We start from the raw sequence: 23,833 nt of genomic DNA, 5'->3' as shown, positions 1-23,833 counted from the left end.
TAACAAATGCGCATTAATGGAAAAACCGGAATTTTGTTTGTGTCCCTGACGAAAACCAACCATTTTAAAATAAATAGAACTTGTTTACAAAGGTTGCTACAAATTCCGAAACAAGGTCAGGAATTAGATCAACACCTGATGTTTACGAAAGAATGATTCAAGTCAACTGATGTTCTGGAAAAATATCATCTCTAGTGAATAAATTTACATTATAATAGTATATAATAGAATAAAAAATTTAAAACTGACAAACAATTAAATTTTAAAAAAATATGAATTAAATCAGATATATGTAACACTAGCCATAAAAAATCGAAGTAAATATTCATTGTTGATGACTATTCTCAATGGACAAATATTGCATATGTAGAGTTTCTGTCCCATATTCAACGTAGTGCTACGCCGCCGGTTGTAGAGTCGATGTGAAGAATTTGAAAACTGTGCAGGACATTCATATGACCATCCAGCGAAAGCTTGCTACTTACATGGACAAGGATGACTGCATCAAAGTCTTTGGTGGCGTCGACAACTTTCGATTTTTGCTGCAAAACAAGCTCAAGAACGAAAGAAAAGCGCCATTCCCTATCAAAGGAGTCTAGCTGCTGTCTAATAAAATGCTATTTCAAGAATCACACAAGCAAAACATGTTTACGACAGATTCAGAGGCCAACGAACATGTCGCAGTGCGACGGCAAGTTTTCAAAGCTCTTCGCACATGCCATTAGAGTGCCAAGACAAACTAGCCATTTTGCATATTAACCTGAGTTTCCATGATTACATGTTCAGTCTGGAGCATACATACCTAGCTCACATTCTTTATTCGCCTCCCCGACCCTTGGAATGTGTGTTCTTCTGAGCTCCTGAAATCGAGGACTATGGTGAATTAGGTTTGGTGGAATCACAACATCTATTTCTGGCAGCCAAGCTTCTTATATAGACCCCCTTACCATTACCTTCAGGGCTTCCTCCCACTGCTGGTATCACGAGTGTCTCGGTGCATAGATTTGGTTTGGTATGACCTCGATTGTTTCCGACACCCTTGTTGATAAGCGGATTGTGAAAGTACTCAGTGCCGCGCGAAGAATTCCTAGTTAGATAGATCATCAACAATCAAGACCTCCTTGATGTTCTTCGCGTGTATGTTGAGGTCGATATTCCACACATTACCGGTCGGAGTGAGTAATTATGTCAAATTCTAGCGAAATTCGACTGATAGCGCAGCTCGCGTACGTTTTATTGCACATTGTCAAGTGGTCGCAGTCGTTAAACATCGGCTCATTGGCTCGACTTGTTTAACATCTCGAAGTCATTTAACATTTCGAAGTCGAACGGTACAAAGAACTTGTCGCAATGTGAGGTTGCAATAAACCCATCAGACTTGGTGGCAGCCAAGACTCGTATTGGGGCTGTGTTGATGTTTTGTGTGAGTTATTATATTGTGTTCGCACTCTCTTTTGAAACCAACCAAAGATAAGTGTATACGCCCCAGTTGTCATTTGACCCCTCTGCATTATCTTCAGTCTTTATAATGATCTTTCTGACGATGGCGCGATCAAATTATTTTGCGATTGTACGGTTGGCGACTGTCTGGGCTCTTGTACCAAGTGCATTGTGCATGCTAGCCTAGCTGTTCATGGTACTATTGGCCATTTCACGGCTATTATCTCCCCGTGAAAACACCAGAGAGCGTGTCGGTGCAACTCACTTACGCATAGTTTAGTCAATAAAGATGGCAGATGTAGATCAAGAAAATGTCACAGACCGCTCACATTCCGCAAGGAAGATCGATATCTCACTATCTTAAAAAAGAAATTCTATAAATATTTGATCAATTGTTTTTAGATCTTTTATTTTTATTTTTCACTAGATTGAGCTGTTCCCAGCATTCAAATAAATGTTGTCTGCCCATTTCTAAACTTCATTATCTTTCCATTACAACCTCGTGCTCTAGTTTGTATTATTTGATTGTGCGAAAGTGTATCGCTGTGTGAAAAGATTGTTATTGCAATTTATCTCGCTTGAAGCATACTGAAAATATGTTTATTTTTTTACAGCTTTAATCATTGCAGTTACTGGAAGTTGAACGTCAAGGAGAAAAAAATTCTAACGTCTTAAGGTTATTTTATTACTGATTTAGACTGTTGCTTTTCTATTAATGTTCATTATATTTTCATGAAATAACTTGAGTTATATAAAGGAAGGATATATTTTTTTCAAAATGCACAAATGTCATCCACCCTTGAACAGACAGGCGCACCTTCGAGTCTCCTTGATGATTATTTTAATTTTATTTCCTTGAATGGTTGGAATTAGAGTATACAGTTGGAGAAATATCGATGTTAGACACACTATGCATGTATAGGACATTTGTGGCTTTCACCTATCTGCCTATCTGTATGTCTGTCTGTCTGCCTGTCTGTCTGTCTCATTTCATTTGGTGCATGGGTATGTATATGCTTGAAAGAATGTGTGTTCGCATACGTATATTACAGAAACATACTTCTGGTTTAAAACAAGCATATAATTGTGCTAAGACAGAAAGAGTGACTGATAGATAAAGACAACAAATATGAATATTTGTGAGTATCCTTTTATGATTGACTTGAAAAACATGTTCTTACAAACAGTCTCTTCTTTAAATCATACTGTTTGCAATGTTACATCCGGTCACGTGGATCAATATTGATTTAAAAGGCGAACCAAAGTAATAGGACGGAATCTGTGAAATAATTGAATCTTTTAAACTTACATATTTGATGCAAGGAAAGTTAAACAGAATTAAACTAATTTTAAGAAGGCTGTTCCAGATGAATTTGCTGGTGGCAGTCATAAATGTTGTCTAAAGACCCAAGCAAATTTGAGAGTTATTACAACGTGTCAGCATAAGCAAAGAAAAATCATGCTGAAAGTTACTGCATGCGCCGTCCGATAATTGATGTTTCAAGTTTTGTTGTTGTTGTTGTTGTGGGGTTTAACGCCATTTTTCAGCACAAGGTAGGCTATACATGGCGGCCAGTATAACTGGTGGAGGAAGAACCCTGGAAAACCCCGGGAAGAACCACCGACCCACGAGAAGCTAATGGCAAGCTTTCTCACGTATCAACGTTAGCCGAGGCTGAGACTCGAACCCACGCAGACAGTGGTGAGATAGCAGTGATCCGGAACGGCGTTCAAGTTTTGAGAAAACTGGCGAGGAATGTAAATAATTAAATATTAGGCTGAATGGATGCATGGTTATATTTGACTGGACCTCGCAAGAAAAAAATATGTATACGAGAAAATACTTTTTTGATTATTTAAAGATGGGAGAACCCCTCCCCCCCCCCCACCAAAAAAAAATTAATAAAAAACAACGTTATTGGGCATGTTGATTAATCTCAATATTGTACGATATTTACACCCAAATATGAATAAATATATGTTATCTGCATTAATTACACTCCTTTATCTTTATGATAGCTAATGTAATTATTGCTTTGTTAAGTTCCTCTGAATACATTAATATACTGTGTTCCATTTTTTTAAATAAAAAATGACTTTTCTGGCTTAAAATATTCAGCATTACAGATCAGCTGACGTATCGAACTCGTGTTATAATTTTCTTATCGAACTCGTGTTATAACTTTCTTAACTCGTGTTATAAAGGAACTATTAGCCTTGAGAAAATAACTGAGAAAGAAGGATATACCAACGAATGAAAAATGCAAATTGTTGAGATGGTTCTCGTTAAAGTTATGCAGCCAAAAATGTGCACTAAATGTTTAAAATCGGAGAGCGAAGTGAAATGTTCCTACAAATGTATCTGAAATTATGGATAATTAATCTATATATTCTGGTATAACATAAATATGGACAGTGTATTTAATTTAATTATTTGATATCATTTAAGTATGGACAGTAAATATTATTTAGTTATCTTATATAATGTAAGTATAGACACCGAATCTAATTATCTGATGTAATGTCTATAATTATTCTCCTAGTATGAACACAAGATGTTAGACACATATAATTTATTCCCTAGTTTCACCATACTGATCTATAGTTAAGCTAGGATTCCTTCCTTTGTTGATTTTATGTTTCGCTAAGCAAGCGTAAAACAGTGCGAAATACTGAACTATCCGGAACTGGAATTGTTTTGTGGGCATGCGCATTGGAGCAAAGGGAGGTAATTTTAAGCGCTACAATCAGTTGGTACCGTGAAACCCTCTATAACATTGAGTCTGAGGTCTCACTGGACAGTTTATCTTGTGAATTATCATCCGACAATGACCTACTGCAGAAAAATGAGAATAATTTTACACAAAAGATACAAATAAAAACAAGCTAATGATTTTTGAAGAAAGAATGCATGTGAGATTTTGATTGCGGCAATCAGGTTAATTAATTATACAACTGGTGGCTTTTATACTGAACCAACACTGCCACTAACCCCTCCTTTTTACATTCAGTTTTGATCGCAAAGAGCTATTTTGAATATTTTCCTGTGAGAAGGCAGCTAAAAGAATCAGTATGTGCCTTATTCTTGAATAAAGTTCACTAGTTTTATAACAAATTAGCATACTTTTCATCACCCCTCAACCATCTTGATTTTTTAGATATTTACTTCTGTAGCAGACATACGTAAATACGTAAGCCATATAGGCTGTTCATTTGCAGCCTAAGATATGCATTTGATCTCCAATGCTAGTCCAACTGTGACAGGCAGTCACCAAACGAGCCAACCCATTTTTAAGCCTAACTCAAAGTAAATCTAAATCACATTACAGATTTAGCTTCTGTGTGAATTTATAAATGCAAGCTTATGATAATCAGCTTCATGCCTACTACCTTAAAAGTTAGGGAGGTGTCAAAATACGAAACTATCCAGTGAGACCTTAAGCATGCGCATTGGAGCTAAGGGCGGTAATTTTAAGCGCAACGATCAGTAACTCCGTTGCAACTGTGAAACCCTCTATAACACTGAGTCTGAGGTTTGGAAATCAGAAGCATGTGCTCTTATTTGTCTATGGCGCTAGGATTGCTAGTTACCACAATGCTGCTACGGACCACCTTTACAGCGAACGAGGATTAAACGGAATGGGTCGAGCTTTTTATCTTAATGAAACAAAGATATACTTCGGCTCTTTAAGTGACGAGTCGCATGGAATAATAATAATAATAATAATAATAATAATAATAATAATAATAATCCAATTGTGCCTGTTGTTCTAGAATAGGAGATAAACACAGAGTCAAATACAGTTCAGCTTGTTCAACATTTCTTGAAAACAATTATATTATGACGCGATCGTCTTCAGGTACTGGGTAGAAATCCATTACCATTCCGAATGGGTATTACAACATTGACACGCTTATAAACGTAATGCAGGCTTCCAGTCTTAAAATGGCCGTGGAATAGTGGCGACTAGGGAGGTCGTCATCACGAATTTTGACACCGCCGAAGGTCACCTTTCCCCGCGCTACTATCTTGACCCCCCTTACACCAGCTTGCCTCTGTGGGTTTTCTAAGCAGCCCGAAGTCAGCGAGAATCTCTACGTGGTTATCTAGTGAAGCGAAACAGGAGTAGCTTAGAAACATCCCGCGGCTTTATGTCCACCATAATCAGACAAAATCAACCAACAATATTCTTGATCGGGAAAAATAGTACCCTGCCACGCGTTATTCCTGTGGGTAATGAGTCCTTCGTACTGTCTCCTACTGAGAACCACATTGACGCAGATTATGTGAAAGGCGGCATTAATCACCTCTCGATACGTATTTTAGATGATAAGCAACAACCATTTAATATGCTGAAATTCTCCATAAACCTTGAACTAGTTGTGTTCCACCAACACACTTTGAATTTACGTGATCCTGGCATCTTTTGTGGCAGTGCTCCAAAGCTTCCATTTAGCATCGGCCTCGACTTTTTGGGTCAGAACTTTTGGCTTATTATCACACCTGTAACAATTCTGAAGTAACGCGACACGTATTGTCGAATCTTGACTGGACTTGTTTGCAGAAAGATACTAATGTTTATTCCCTGAATCATTAACCAGACATAAGTTTTTCATAATAAAAATTATTACAGCTAATTTCATATTAAATATATATTAGTATATTTAACTGCCCTGTGAAGTACCATAAAAGGCAAAAGGTTCAAACTGCTTCAGTCCATTAATACATTCCATTATTTGTACCCTTACCTGCTGATGTTCAAACATGAATATTTATTTATTTAAAGCCACAGTTATTCATAGCCAAATGCATGTAACCAAACGGATTATAGTGAGACTAGACACGTCATCTGCCACTAAACATGTGGGTATTGCGGCTGGCCAATGGATGGTATGGATGTTTATTTTTTCAAACGACGCATTTCAATCGTTGCTCAATTTAAACAATTTAGCTATGATCAGGCCAGCTCGGATGAGTGTATGGGGATAGCGGTTGAGGTGTTAGTAAGATGGGGAGGACGCGATCGCCGACTGAGACACGCCGGAAAATAGGTCAGAATGCATTTATCAGATTTTTGGGACGCAGATGACTGCTGCTTCGTCTGTTCAGTCCAAAATATCATGTACCAAGGATGTTAATGACTTCATTAGTTTTATAGTTTCGATTGAAAAATATATTGATGGAGATTTCCGGAAAGGACCGGGAGATCTGTAAACGAGCTTATCCAGACCATATTCACAAATTTTCACGTAATTCCTAAATGCGTGCAGTCAAACATTATTGTCTCCTCGCTTTTTATTTGTGCTGCCATCGGAGTTACATCATGAAATTGAGAGAGTTATAATTTGAAGATAAATTGGTTCTAGCACTTCATATAATTTGTAACTTAATAAATGTCACGTGTTTATATTTATTTTAAAAGATCGCCTTTAAAAGCGGACCTGCGAAGAAGAGAAAAAAAAAAAACTACACGCTCTAATCCATTTTATTGCTCTTATACAAGAAAAGTCTATTAAACGGCAAATGTTTTATTGTGTGATTGACACTTAATACATTCGTCAATCATTAAAATAGCTACATGTAATTGTACAATTACGGTCTGCTCCCGAGTTCTGTATGTATTAACACGAATGACCACAGTATTGTCCTCAGTGAATTTAATTCAGATAACCTAAAGTTAGGACAAATAGCACTAGTGTGTGCTCAGAAACAGAGAATATCCAATTCAATTTGAGAATGATTACAAATTTCTTGTTTCAGTACGGTTTTCTACGCATACAAGTTGTCTGGAAGTATACATTATGCTCTTAAAAACGAATACATAAAAGAAATAATAATAATAATAATAACATTAGTCGTTATGAAAATAATGACCAATGATAATACGTGGTAACTGGACAGCTCCTAAATGGTTATGATTATTGTTCATTAACAAAAGCAATAAGTTAAGGAGAATTGCTACCAGACATTTCTAAAATTCCGATATAATTAATTTCCTGCCAGTAAATAAATGATCTAAAAAGGACCTTGCCGTACAGTTTCTTACAAACCTAACAACTTTGGCACTTTTCCCTACATAATTTAGTTACATCACAAGAGAACTTTCAAAGACACGATAGCAAGGAACACCACTTAATTATAGTCCGACCCATTCTGATTAGTACCACGGCTCATAGTCCGGATACGATCCTTTCTGATTTATATCACAGAACATAGCTCATATCTGTACCAAACGTCATAGTGTATTGATTGGTGTGTATTCTAAAAAGTATTCCTATTTCTAAGTCTACTCCATATGTTATTTCACGACCTGACGGAAATGGCCGAGCGATATTCCAATCAAGTCCAAATCGATTTCATTTTGTTTCGTACCACACTTTCAGTTTCTGAAAGTATTTACTTGGAACTATTACAGTCTTTCCCCCGACCGCTCCGGTGGCCCTGTGGTTAGAGTGTCCGCCTCAGATGCGGGAGGTCGCGGGTTCGAACCCCGGCTGAGTCATACCAAAGACATACAAAAATGGCGCTCAGCATGAAGAGGTTAATGTTAGGACTGGTCGGCCTGGTGTCAGGATAATGTGACTTGGTGGGACATCATGCTACATGTCTGCGGCATGATGCCCCTGTGCTAGACATCATTATAAACTGTGACAGTGCAGACATCGTAGCGATATGACTGATTTTTTTTTAAAGCTACGTTAAAAATCTAAATCACACACACACAGAGTCTATCCCATAAATAGTTACCCGCTTTGTATCATAGAAATTTCAAACCAATGGAAGTGCAGTCTTAAATCCAGATATTTACACAACATTACTGAATTGATTACTAATATTTTTCATAGTGCTTACTCAGACAAATTGGGAAAACTAACAAGTATACCCCCAGTACTTTTCAATATCCCAAACCTACATATTTACCTAATGTTTATTTTTACTGGTGTGTGTGTGTGTGTGTGGGTGTGTGTGTTGGGGTGAAGCTGCATGTGAACATCTCGATTTAGAACTCTGGATCTCTCAGATTCTCCCATATTATCCCGTTGATGATCGGGTTGTAGGCTTAGTCGCTATGATGATGTGGATGTTTGTGTATGCTTGAGTATATGTGTCATCGGTATCGATTAGTTCTATAACAGTCCTCTGTATCGAGTACATTGATGACAGTCATCAGTTTCGATTAGCTCTACAACAGTATCGGTATCAATTAGCTTTGTAATCAGTTTTGATTCGATTTAAAATAATCATCGGTATCGAATAGCTTTATAACAGCCATCTATCGAGTAGCGTTATAACAGTCATCTGTATCGAAAACTTTATAACAGTCACCTTCATCGACTACCTTTATAACAGTCATCAGTTTCGATTATCTTTATAACAGTCCTCTATTTCGAGTAGCTTTATAACAGTCATCTGTATCAAGTAGATTTGAAACAGTCGTCTGTATCGATATCTTTATAACAGTCATCGGAATCGAATAGCTTTATAAGTCGTCTGTATCGAGCAGCTTTGGAGGCAAATTCATAGCGTAAATAGAAGCAATTTTCAATTACTTCAAAAAACTATATTATCTGTCATAATCTATCTCACATTCCTGGGATGCCATAATTGGACAGAACTGTATCACGGATCCGTTTGTTAGGGGTTTATATTATGCAGAATAACGAGATTTTATTCATTAAACCAATCATAGTCATTTTGAAACAAGACATTGTTTTGAACATTCACGACATAAGATTACCATGGTCTGGAGCGGATAATATATTAACTAGGTCATTAACAAGATACACCTGTTTATCTTGTGCAGCCATGCATTCAGTTTTGTCAAAATAGGCGGAACTCCAGGGGAGTTTTCCATGTATTCATTTCTGTATTCCAATACGGATATGTAGCCCATTCGTGTTTTGTGAATTAGCGTATAAACAGCTGCCCCCGTTTCTCTTCACCTTGACAGACTTTATTGGTACAGATTGTATTTACATCACCAATCGTAATAGTTTTGTTATGTTCAAGACAGCTTCATGCTGGATGCTTGTGAAATCTCTCTGGACAAAGATCCCATCGAGTCTACGGTTATTGTAGAGCTTTTTATTGTTTGTACAATGTTCATCGATGGTATCGTATCATGCTCAACAAAAGCACTTAGGATATTATGCTCAATAATAACATTGGTATAAATTAGATCCCTATGAATTTATTTTCCAAGAGCATTAGCAACTTTTCCAGATGTCATCATGGGAATGCTACATGTACAGCGAACATACGATGACTGCATGGTCTTTAGGACAGTATCTTGTACAGAAATGGTGCTGGGTATTGCTAGATGATATGATGAAGTCAAGACTCATCAGCACCGAGAAGTAGCAAATTTCCATCGTTTGTTTTCAGTCCATGTGGAAGCCGATACCTAGAATATCCTACATACCTTGAACGAGGCATAATATCATTCCAATATTACCGTCTAATGTGATGACGTGGACGTCCTTGTGGTTTTCTTTTAGTACTACGCTTCAGCTTCTGAGTACAGAATCATACATGCGCACTCATTCTGCAAATTTAAATATATTCGTAAACCATGAAATGTAAGCTTTTCCCACCACTCGTTGACGATTGCCCGCCACTTATGCTTTACCGGGTTGTACCACCACTAGCTCTTTTCAAATGGTAGGTTAACCGCCATTCATACAATGTTCAAATGTTTGTTGTTGTGGGTTTTTTTCTTAGATATGTGGCTCGTTTTACTCAAAATAGTGATCATTTTATATTTTCATATGAACAATTTACTCTTTTAACTGGAAAAACGATGGACCGAAACCATCGATACTCTTAAATCTACCAATTATAATCGACATTTACCTGTACAAAAGATAATTTTATGGTTGATTTTTTATTGCTTGCTAGCTACCAAGGACTTCGTTATTGCACTGCATGGAAAGCATATTTCTCAATGCAAAACAAAGCCAGTAATACCTGTGACGCACGACAAATCGTGGCCAGAACAGCAGACATAAGACTTTTGACCCGCAGCAACTCCTGGTCAGAGGAGTACATTTGCCTTAACATTGGATACATTTTGGCAACCTACTATGCGCTACCATTACTAGGCATGACTGTCATGCAATATGGAGATCTGAAATTGAATTTGCTATTACATGTCGGATGCTGTACATTATGTACAGTAGTCTTGTAATAGTCTGGATTTTGGAGGATCTAGTTTGTGTTCAGTTCAGACATTATACCCCTCTCCATAGTATAGAAGCAATCTCTTGTGATTAAAAAAAAAAAACTCTGTCAATTTTATTTCAAAACCTAATCTCAGATGCGTCGAGGGTTTTATACAGTCAATTATTTACTGAAAACCACCGGTATCTTGGCAATTCTAACACATTGTAACATTTGTTATGACACTATAAGGCTTAAAGAGACACGAAATCTCATTACGTATTTAGACTTAATGAGAGAACCGCTCCGGTGGCCTAGTGGTTAGAGCGTCCTCCTCGGATGCGGAAGGTCGTGGGTTCGATCCCAGCCCGAGTCGTACCAAAGACATACAAAAATGGTACTAACAGATGCCTCGCTTGGCGCTTAGCATTAAGAGGTTAGTGTTATGACTAGTCGGCCTGGTGTCAGGATAATGTGACTGGGTGGGACATCATCCTACATGTCTGCGGCATGATACCTCAGTCCGAGACATCACTATAAACTGCCACACTGCAGATATCGTAGCGATATGACTGAAAATTGTTAAAGCTACGTTAAAAATCCAAGTCACACACACACACACTTAATCGGAGAGATGTTCGTTTTACAGAGCAACATCAACATAACACTGGTGATAATCTGAACAATACACTGTTAATAATCTAAATGATATACTGTTGATAATCTGAATGATATACTGTTGATAATATGAATAATACACTGTCGATAATCTGAATAATATAGTGTTGATAATCTGATTATTATACTTTTGATAATCTGAATAATTCACTGCTGATAATCTGAATAATACTATGTTAACAATCTGAATGATATACAGTAGATAATCTGAATAATACGCTGATGATAATCTGAATAATACACTGTTGTTAATCTGAATAATACGCTTTAACAATCTGAATGATATACTGTTGATAATCTGAATAATACACAGTTGATAATCTAAATAATACACAGTTGATAATCTGAATACTACACTGTTGACAATCTGAATAATACACTGTTGATAATCTGAATAATACGCTGTTGATAATCTGAATAAGACACTGTTGATAATCTGAATAATACACTGTTGATAACCTGAATAATACACTTTAACAATCTGAATGATATACAGTTGATTATCTGAAAAATACACTGTTGATTATCTGAAAAATACACTGTTGATAATCTGATTAATATACTTTTGATAATCTGAATAATACGATGTTAACAATCTGAATGAAATACAGTTGTAATCCGAATAATACACTATTGATAATCTGAATAATACACTGTTGATAATGTTAATTATACGCTGTTAACAATCTGAATGATATACTGATGATGATCTGATTAATACACTGTTGATAATCTGAATAATACACTGTTAATAATCTGAATGAAAATATGCCGATTACCTGAATGATAGATAATGAACAGAGGAAGATGCGTTTTGGGTCTTGTAAATTCAGAGACACAGAACTCGGAAACAGTACTCTAATTTGACCATCATTATATGGACTAAAATGGGCTAATTTAACTTGTCTGAGGAAACGGTGACTACATTAGATGGGATTCAGTTAATGGAAAACTACACAATTTAGGATGAAATTGTCATGTTATAAAAACACTCTGGATCACTGCACAACTGGAATGTTGATAGAAATGTGTTTTGCAAGCACTTGTCTAAAACCGTTTCTTTACATTAAACGGAGACACTTGTTATTTAATATTAAATTTATTGCATGTTACGTGGGCAAGGATTGCTCCAGTCCAATTATCCCCAAAACATGGCTAATCTAATTCAATGTTGCAACTCGGGGAATATTGTATTGCTGGACAAATCAAAGTAAGTGATGATTTTATGGGAACTTCGCGGTTATCTAATGGTAAACATTCCGAGGGAAGACGGTAATGACTTTTGTCATTTTCCTCCTGTGAGAAAGGATCAGTATTTGATATCAGATTTTTCTACGTTAAGTAAATGTTATCTTGCCATACTTCCATTCATTTGATTGTAATAAATAAGACTCAGCGTCCCTTTGCACTGCGACAGATAATTCAGCCAGACAGTGTTCATTCGGCCAGGGGAAGACAGTATTATTTATATTTGCTAAAATGTCGCTATTGATAAATTAATTTAAGACAATAATACAGTGTTGCCCAATTTTCTTTTTAAAACTACACTATTTATAAACCTCATAAGAATGGGAACATTCTTATGGTACTGTTCAATTTATATGAAAATCTTCGATTAATTCGCATGCATTGCATGCTTAAAGATGAATGATTTTTTTAGTTTGCTATGTACGACTGTTCTGAAAAAAATTCTCTGTCTTGATTAAACCATGCATATGTTTGAATCTCTTTTTTGCTCCTTCATATATTTAAAGGATATAAATTTTATCTGAACATGACCGTTATTTGTAACATTTTACTTATAACATGTTATTTATAAAATGTTATACCATTTCGTGGTACTATTTCTTAACTATTATGCAGCAGACATATGACATTCAGTGAGAATCAGAATATTTTGTAAAAATTGCCTACACGATTTCTCCGAATGACTTGGAATTGCAACTATTTCTTCATTTATGATAATACTTATATAGCGTAATTGTCGCTCGCTACATCATTTTGTTGTGCAAAACAATATTATCTCAGCAAATGTTTCATACTGAGAGGAAAAAAGGAATTCGTCAACATATCCGTTTAGTACTGAGAGAATAAAAAAACTGGTCAAGATTACCGTATTATACTGAAAGAAACGAACGCGTCAATATACCCGATCTTTATGTATTCGATAAGAGGAGTCATTGATTTAAACTGGTGAAAATTGTATGAATTTTTAAATATTCATTAAGCTGTTATATTATCGTCAATAAGTGACAAAGTACTTATTCAATGCTTTCAGTGCAATGACTATCGGGTAGGAATAAGTCTCAATAATACTCAACTAAGATTATCGCAAGATGATGCACATACATTTATACATTTATGTGTTCTTAGGATCTTCTGCGGCATTAGCTAAGTAAAAATGGCATTAAAATATATTAACCGCTTAAAGTGAATATTGTCCAGCGTATTGACTTGCGTATAATGAGAGCCAAATTATAGCTTTAATACCTAAAATGTTGAATTCCACACGTATTTTTGCTTCAGTGATGCGTTTCTTACATACAACTGTAATCAGTTTTTAAGACCGAAAAAAGAAGAAAACCATTCCGTTTTCCAAACTGTGGTGCATATCCATGTACATATTGTCTGAACAGGAAAGCAGAGAAGTTTCATGGGTGTCTCCTATCTCACTCTGTAAATATGTGGATTTTTTAAATGTCTTAGAGCGAAATGATTTGTGCGGGTTCAGACCAACAATGAATTATAACTAGCACTGCTTTTCATATAAAACAACATCCTGCTCAGTGAGAAACCAGCATAGGATGAAATCCACCACAAGTTATTTCTCACGTTTGCTCAGCTCCAGTTAGTAAGTTGTGTATAAACTAAGGTATTATTACAAGCTATGGTTTGATGTCTAAACATTGCCGCAGGTTGGAGTTAATCTCTTACGCAAGGTTACCGTGACCAGAGAGAAGACCCGGCAACTTGAATCGGCACAGGCGTTAGATCGAACGAATTCCCACCTATCTTTTACAGCTTAGTCCCAAGATCAGAGGATCCAGCGAGGGACCGGAGCATGTTCTAAATCCTTCCCCACATGGACAGACATCGAGAAGGACATTGTCCGCTAAGTTTGATTGGATCGGGTCAAAGCGACACCCAATCTGAATTGTGATAGCAATTTCGATCCGAATTATAACTTCTTACTAGCAAGCGAAAATTTAGTCTCAAATAGGACGATTGCGGAGTAGTATTGGGTTACTTTGAGGAAGCCACTCGTAATTTGGCAGTAAAACTCAGAGAGGAGATTATAAGAAAAGACAAAACTTCGTATAGGTCAGTAGGTTATTTGCTCGATTTTGGCAGAATATTACGGTATTGTAATTGTAATTATGTGTTATATGTATACTTAATTACTAGGATCGTTTAGTACGTGTAATTATCTTGTAGTGTTTAATTTACATGCATATTTGAGAAATGAGCTTGAGTATATTGTACAGAATTATGTAGATTGTTAGTTTGTGGTCAGAATAAATTTTGTAATTCGCTATTAGGTTAGTTCGTAGCAAACTAGTGCATTTGTTTGTGATATGTAAGATTTTACACATGCTTGAATTGTGAATTTGGAAAATGGTTGAAGTGTGTAAGATTAGTTAATATGGATGTACGGATACATCAGAGCATTGATATTTGAATATTTGTGTACTTTGTATGAGTTGTAATGTAAAGAAATGCGTTTGATTTAGGTGATATATTTTAGTATAATGGGATTAGGAATATGTACTGATGTGATGCAATTTATTGATGTATGTATGAGATGTAATTGATACTATGCTTTTATTACGACGTTGTTTAACCATATAAGAACGTATGAGTATTTCGATGTGAATGAATGCGTGACCAAATAAATGTATTAGCCGTTATCTGATGATAGGCTGGATGTAGTGTGAGATGAGAGGGCTTAGGAAAATATTGTACCGTCCTTGTGTTTTCACAGGAAGCTTTTGGGGGGACAGAACTTACGGTTCAGTTAAGTCTCGAGTCTCTAACAGGGGAGACGGAAGTGAGACTAGCAAAGCAGTCAGTCGACACGTCTAGTCGATGGAGAGAGTCGAGGAGGAGGAGGAGAGGGAGTAGAGGAGGAGAAAGTGGAGAGGGAGGAGGAGTGTAGAGAAGTCGAGGAGGAGAATAAATTTGGAGAAAGTCGGGAGGAAGAGGAGAATGAATTTTAGGAATAGGAGAGAAGAATACACAGAAAAGTATAATACAAGGACAGGGGAAAGCTATCTCAAACTACTAATCAAATGACGCAATAGGCTATCACAGTGTCGAGCGGAAAGAGAGTACTTGGGGAAAATCATTTAACCGTCGGCATTACTGACTGGAGGCTCAGAGCTTTACATCTATCTTTCACTAATTTAGCTTCCAACCAAAACCGATTCTGGGTGGGACTTCTATAATAATTTAAATAGAATATTGGAAGCACCTCACCCCCACACCTACCATAACACTACTACCACGGTGGCGGCATAACAACCCGTCACGTCACATTATTCTATAAAGTTATAGAATTTTTAAAATCTTCACAGACAACCCTTATTGTCCTAGTACAAAATACGTATGGATCTTTTATGATCATGTGCAGTGAAGGTTAATAGTTTAGAGTAGCAATAAAGAAAAAATATCGTCTTCCACGTGTTAAAGATACACTGATACCCTTTTGTGGGCGCTTGATGGGTCATAAAATTACAATGTTAAAGAACAAAACATTGCTTACCATAATACAATCTTTCGCAACGCTGAGGGACGCTTCTATGTAACTCGCCTGGAATTGATCCAAATTTTAGTTAAAGAAGCTTCTATGTAACTCGCCTGGAATTGCTCCAAATTTTGGATACACTCTTTCATAATTATTGATATGGTTCATTATTCACTGTAAAGCAGATCATGGTAAGCGTCCTTGTATGATACAATAGACCATTTTCACAATACGTGAAAATAACGCTCTGGGTTTATCTCTTTAACCGGGTGCTAATAACTATCTGTTTCAGTACCATCGTATTTTGTAACAAAGACATATGTGTTACATTTTATGCAAATTGCAGACACATTTGTTTAGCTTTAACTTGTCACGTAAGCCGTAATGGTTCTGAAATACTGACGAATGTATACTGCATAATACGCATTAGTCGTCTGCATTCGCCATTAAAACAGAATCTGCTGTTAATTTCATTTCATTACGTGATATAAACGCTGGGAAAGAACTGCACTTTTACTTAAAATTAGAGGAATTTTCTTTTGTATTTATTTCTGATAAAAAGAGGAATCATCGTCGCAAGCTCTGGGTGACAATTTTCTAAACTCTTTTCTCGCCAGTGGTTGCCAGAGGTAACATTTCTCATGATTACGCATAAACCTTCTTAAGCAATCACTGCGAGCACGAATAAAATTTTCTCGACTGTGCCCTCAACATGGCTTTCGTGCTCTTTGAAGTAGCCAATCAAAGCTTCTCTTCTAAACACAGTCACTAATTGATCGATGAAAGGAACGCTTTCACTGGTGCATAGGAGACTGTTACATTGCATTGTTGATGACTTACTTTTGTTTATACATATTCATGAAATACAAGGAAATCTTGATGCTGGCAGACGCTGATGATAATAGAGCGTTGCAGATGTTCACCTACAATATAGCAGATTAAAAATAATTTTCAGGCCTTGACATCCCTCGATTAATGATATATATTGTATAAATTTGTTAAAGGCATCCGTACCCTGCTTTTATGTTTCTTTTGTTTTCATAGCGGTAGGTGTATTATATAATACCTTGTTTAATAACGAGTCTTGACGAGATCAAATTTTGGATCTAACTCGCTCATCATGTATCCAGTTTCATTATGTTTGTTTCGTATATACATGATACATAGAGGAGGAAATGTTCTCTCAGACAATGTAAGAACTGTTTCAGGATCATTATATATGGACGATATATAGAACTAATCATTACTTAAAATGGTCACAATTTTCAATTTTTGTTGTGTAGGTTTCCATCGAAGACTTACTGGTGGTCTTACTGAATAAAGTGCATCGACTGAGACTATGGACTGTCTCCTAAAATTTGGCATCTCTTTTATTTTGATTTATTTAAATGATCATTCGTGTGATTAAGGATAATGTTAGAGAAACACACATCAAATCAACAAACACACAAAACGATCCATCTTGTTCGTTTTCTGGATAATCGCTTTTAGAAAAAGTGAAAGGATCATATAATGAAGATAGAACTCACATGTGAATTGTTTGCTTCCAGGGACCACATTAAGTTTAGTGGGCGAGAAAGGAATAGAAAGTTAGTTTGAGACAATTAGTTTATTCTGAGTTAACTGATTCCCATTTAAGAAAACGGTGTACTTTATTTGCAGTCATAAATATTGCCAATACAAAATGCTTTTGCTAGGGTCTTTTAAACTGAATTAACGTGACTAATAAAGACGATGAAGACATGTTAGATGGACAATGGAACGTCGATCCCAGAACCATGATTAGAAGTCTAATCGAAAGGCTTTATTAAACGTTTAGGTTTGCAGCACTACTATTAAAATTCTGTAGTGATATTTTAAGTTCTTCCAACGTACTATGTAAAGAGATATTTATCAGTGCCTATATTTGGGTCGTTATCTAAATTGGTGAAGGAGATCCACAAAGTTGAAAGTGGCTTTTCTACATACTCCACTTCGGTGTAGCTACTTTGGCCGCCGGAAGTCGGGACCGATTTGAAGTTGAATAAAACGTGCAGTCCTTGCATGGGAGGAGCGCCAAAGTTTGATACCATCAAAGTGTTCTTAAAGAATAGGCTTGTATTTTGATCCCATCCAAAGTCCTTTAAGGAATAGGCCTTTATATTTTCGGGATGGGTCCCATCCATGTGACCTCGGGGAATAGATCCGTATATCTTATTTTGATCACCGTTTAAGGAAAAGGTCTCTAAAGTAGCTAAAATAGGAGTATGTGTGTATGTGCGCGATTTGGATTTTTAACGCAGCTGTAAACAAAATTCTGTCATATCGCTATGACGTCTGCAATGTGGCAGTTTATAGTGATGTCTTGCAAGGGGGCATCATGTCGCATCATGTCCCACCCAGTTACATTATCCTGACACCAGGCCGACCAGTCCTAACACTAACCTCTTGAAGCTGAGCGCCAAGCGAGGCAGCTGCGATTACCATTTCTATAAGTCTTTTGGTATGACTCGGCTAGAGTTCGAACCCGCGACCAAGGTGAACGCTCTAACCACCTAGGCCACCGGAGTGGTCGAGTGTGTTTTCGGGGGTAAGATTTTCTGGACTATATGTCCCTCTTGGTATATTTGTTTCATGCAATGCTCTACTGTCTTAGCATATTCAAGTGTTGGGTCATGGTTTAACTCCTGGTATAATCCGACATCAGTAAGCTGTCTGTTTGCTTCCTTGATACAGCGTTCTCGTTCCATCACGACGACCGCAGACGCCTTGCCTGTTGGTTTGATTATAATATCAGTTTTAGTTTTAATTGACTGTAACGCCTCCTTTTCCCTTTTGCGTAGGTTTGAGTATTTGCGTGTTCGCGATAAGTGGTTCGATATATCACATTCGATCGACGAAATGAAAGCCTCGCGGTTAGGAGTCGAACTCTTTGGAGGGGACCAAACACTTTTTTCCAAAATATTGATGTTTCTCCTGACTAACGCCATATTTTTGATCCAGTGCACTTAAGATACATTTATTTGCCACGTGATTTTTAACTTTTACACACACACACACACACACACACACACACACACACACATCCCTGTCGTCCTCTTTGAACTGATAAAAAAGTGATTAAATTAAAATAATTTGCTAACGAAATTAGTATGAATTTCCCACATGGAGCATTACCAAACTACTGGAGATGACATAGGTGTGATGCGTTATTCCGGTACAATTAATTGGACCAGTGATTCCTATCCAAGTATTAGTTTTCACAGTTGGCCGTGACAGGTCCTATTATTTGAAATAATTGACTTCAGCAATGATTCTGGTGTCAATTACGTACCATGAAACTCTGTCTCGGGAAATCGAAAAACAATAGACTTTGTGACACAATTTCGGTTTTTCAGAAAAGCTGTTTTAGGAAGTAGACACACTTGATGGATATTGTGCATGTCGGTAGGAACAGCGGCACCATTTGAAAACAAGAATGGTGGCAAGAACGTATAGTCTTCAATGAGTAACTGAGAAGGTTGCTCTCTACTAAGCTGTAAGTTTCTGAAAAGTTTTGAAAACGAGGACGGTGGCACCGAAGGGGATAAAAAAAGACAATATAACCGAAAGGATTCCTGCAGATGCTTAATTATTTTTGCGTTACTATCTTCTGGAAAACCAAATTACCCAACATGTGAACCGGACGTGTATAGGATCGTCTTTCTTTTAATTAAAAAGAGAAAATTAAGTGAAATTCGCAGTAAGGTTCGGTTCTTGAAGAGGAATCTGTCATTCCGATGCCCCAGGCGGGTTACTGTCGCAACTCTGGTTGCTTCGGTTTATAATTTGGTAATCTAACGTGCGAATTACGTCAGGTAATGGCGTACGATTGAGCTGTGAATCGCAGCCTCTGTTTTCTCTTAACAGCCAGATTTATATTCCAAATGTTGTAAAAATCTCAAGTCATTGATGTAACACAAACAAAAGGACTTAGAATTTCATAATTTTACTTCACATTATAGATTCTTTGACATTTACTTGCTACACGCGTCAATATAATAATATTGTTTTCTGCTGCTGCAATAAACAATATGAGTCAGAATTTATAATAAATTATTAGCTACGCCAAGCAATATAATATCTCTGATCCAATAGTTTTATTAGAACTAATTGATTAAAGACTTTACAAATGCCAGTACAAGGCTCAAGGGCACGAGGTGTACTATGTATTCAACAACGAAATAAAACATCCATGGAATTAAGAGTATGTCAGCTTTCTGTTACATTTCTAATTGAACTTATATAGTTTTATTTATTGTTTGGCGTCAGAACAATATATAGTATTTTTAAATATTCACGACAATGGGAAAATGTAATATATTCATTGAAAGTGGTCATAACAAATGACATAGCTATATTCAAGTAGAGATGATTTTATGTTGCACATTCAGGTAATAACATGTGAAGCATGTATATTCTTGTTCGATGCATTTTCTTCAGCAAAATTATCAGTTGTCAGATGTGGGATCAAGAGTACCGTCATAATGAAAACTTAATGTATTTGTGTTGGTGAGTGGGGCCTGTGTTGGTGAGTGGGGCCTGTACCAAATTAAAGCAATAATGGTAGCAATACAAAGTACATAGATAGAAACGACTGACGGTCGAATGGACGGACAAATTCTCAAGGAAATATACAGTTCACTCTGATAAAATTTTAATATTTAGGTTAGTGAAATAGCACGTTTGCATGACGCGTACATATTCTCGAGCATATGCCAAGAACACTGTATGTATAATGTTTATAAATCCATTACGTTTGCGTTCAGTTTCCATTTCTATTTCAATTAAATCGGAAAATGTGTCAGATATTAGACTATCTTTCCATTTGAATACAAAACAGTTAAACAATCAAGAGTTTATAAAAAAAATTGAAATTGCTTTGAGCTTAACAAAAGAAATCTCCATTAACTTCAATTCCTTCCCGTCTTCATAAACAAGAACTTCTTAATATCATTTCTTCTAGGTGGTGGCTTTGAATATTTCTTCCTGACAGCATGGTATCGGAGTTTACCTGTTGTACCCTATTAAACTCAGTGTGGTTGACTTTATTATAGATGATGGATTGGCGTATCGTGTCAATTCTTCATAGCTTATTGTTTGCTAAGTTACTGTTTCATCATGTTTTAAATATTTCTTGTAGATCAACTTCTCCTTGAAAGCTTTTGCGACAAATCCTAACAACGTTGAACCAAAACCACCTAAAACTGAAAATGAATGTAGCTATTCCAGCAACACCAAATCAAGCCGATGTTACACCCATACCCATACATCATGAAACTGTTTCCACGGTTGCCTCAGCCCAGTTTAAAACGCTTGTGTGCTACTTTGTGTTTTGTTTACTCACTCGGTATTGGTCGGTTTCCTTCACAAATAATTATACATCTCTAAAACAATTTCTTTTCTTTGTCGTCGTCGTTGAAGTCATGATACCATTGTTAGTTGGAACTGTAGGACACAAAATAGGGGGACATGGGACTTATGTTTTCCATTTGTATACATGAAATAGAATGCTTAGACCGTACAATGGAGGGGCACATAGGACTTATTCTCCCTTTTATTATGTATAAAATAGATGGATTAGACTGTATAATGGAGGGGCACATGGGACTTATTCTCCCATTAATATGAATAAAATTGCTTAGACTGTATAATGGAGGGGCACATGGGACTTATTCTCCCTTTTATTATGTATAAAATAGATGGATTAGACTGTATAATGGAGGGGCACATGGGACTTATTCTCCCATTAATATGAATAAAACTGCTTAGACTGTATAATGGAGGGGCACATGGGACTTATTCTCCCTTTTATTATGTATAAAATAGATGGATTAGACTGTATAATGGAGGGGCACATGGGACTTATTCTCCCATTAATATGAATAAAATTGCTTAGACTGTATAATGGAGGGGCACATGGGACTTATTCTCCCTTTTATTATGTATAAAATAGATGGATTAGACTGTATAATGGAGGGGCACATGGGACTTATTCTCCCATTAATATGAATAAAATTGCTTAGACTGTATAATGGAGGGGCACATGGGACTTATTCTCCCTTTTATTATGTATAAAATAGATGGATTAGACTGTATAATGGAGGGGCACATGGGACTTATTCTCCCATTAATATGAATAAAACTGCTTAGACTGTATAATGGAGGGGCACATGGGACTTATTCTCCCTTTTATTATGTATAAAATAGATGGATTAGACTGTATAATGGAGGGGCACATGGGACTTATTCTCCCATTAATATGAATAAAATTGCTTAGACTGTATAATGGAGGGGCACATGGGACTTATTCTCCCTTTTATTATGTATAAAATAGATGGATTAGACTGTATAATGGAGGGGCACATGTGACTTATTCTCCCTTTTATTATGTATAAAATAGATGGATTAGACTGTATAATGGAGGGGCACATGGGACTTATTCTCCCATTAATATGAATAAAATTGCTTAGACTGTATAATGGAGGGGCACTTGGGACTTATTATCCCATTTTTATGCATAACGTTAACTGCTTAGTCTTTTATAATAGAGGGGCATTTGTGACTTTTTCTCTCATTAATCTGTAAAATAAAGTAATCTCCTTAGAGTGTACAATGGAGGGGAACTTGGGACTTAATCTCCCATTAACATGAAGACAATATACTCCTTAGAAACACACGCATAATGCTAAGGACACACGTCGCCGAGTAAGTTATGTATATTTGGAACATGTTTGGTATTCTCTTTACGGAACATTTTGCTCTCTTATATTTTTTCCCAACATTATATGGCTTGCATTCCAAACGGAACTGCAATAGGGATTTGCACGTACTTCACAGATGTAGTCCTTTAGTGCAGAAGTACTCATTTAACAACTGAAAATGGTTGGAAAACTCTCATGTTGGCGGTAGAAAATTTATTTTGTAGTATCGCGTGACCTCAGAGTTCATCACTTGTTAATTGTCTATGTGAAATTGAAATCATCCCTTCGAAATATTTGATACCAATGTTTGATAACAGGCCTATTGTTGTAAACCTTATTTACTTTTCCAAACGCATGATGTAGGCTACAGAAGAAAGAGCTTAATGCCGTAAGATAAAATATATTGATCATTGATCATTCCTTTTTTTTTTTCTTTGCCATGTTTTCTTTTCTTCGGTTTATTTTGCTTGTTTGGGTTTTTTCAGTCGACATTTTTAGAAGGCAAATGTTATGCTGTTTATCATCCAGGAACGTCAAATTATTTTGGTACTGGTTTTGTAAAGCCTGCCTCCTCCTTGCGTGGAGAGCATGGTTTGGTTGATTGCTCATTGAAACTGGACAATTTCAACAACTTGTGCGGCTGGATGTGAGGAAACAACGTTACTTTGTGATCAAATGAACAAAATACCAAAAACAGATATACAGAACCACCACCCATCAACATAATAACTTTTATTTTAGTCATTTGAACTTATATAATTTCCGTCCGCATGCAATCTTGACGTTTTGTGGAACTTTGTTGCTTCTGTAAACGTCGTGATTTGGCTTTTGTTTTGAATCTTGTGAAGATTCTAGCAGTTGCTATAGTGACTCTGGTGATTGCATCTTTGGTGCACATTGCTTCCAACATGATTATCAGTCTCAGAGTCTTTTTGTTTACTTTGCTCGCCCTCCACTTATTTCCATTTATTTGCAACGAAATTTGAAAAGGTTAGATTGCATCTTGATGATACAGGAAGAGATATATGTGTACTAAGCACAATCTTTGAATGGTGTGAAGACTGACTTACTGAAGTAATAAAACATGTG

Source organism: Sinohyriopsis cumingii, chromosome 16 (genome assembly GCF_028554795.1).
Source record: "Sinohyriopsis cumingii isolate HCF-2022 chromosome 16, ASM2855479v2, whole genome shotgun sequence".
Classification (NCBI taxonomy): Eukaryota; Metazoa; Mollusca; class Bivalvia; order Unionida; family Unionidae; genus Sinohyriopsis; species Sinohyriopsis cumingii.
The sequence above is the reverse complement of the archived record's forward strand: the minus strand, read 5'-3'. Positions refer to the sequence as shown.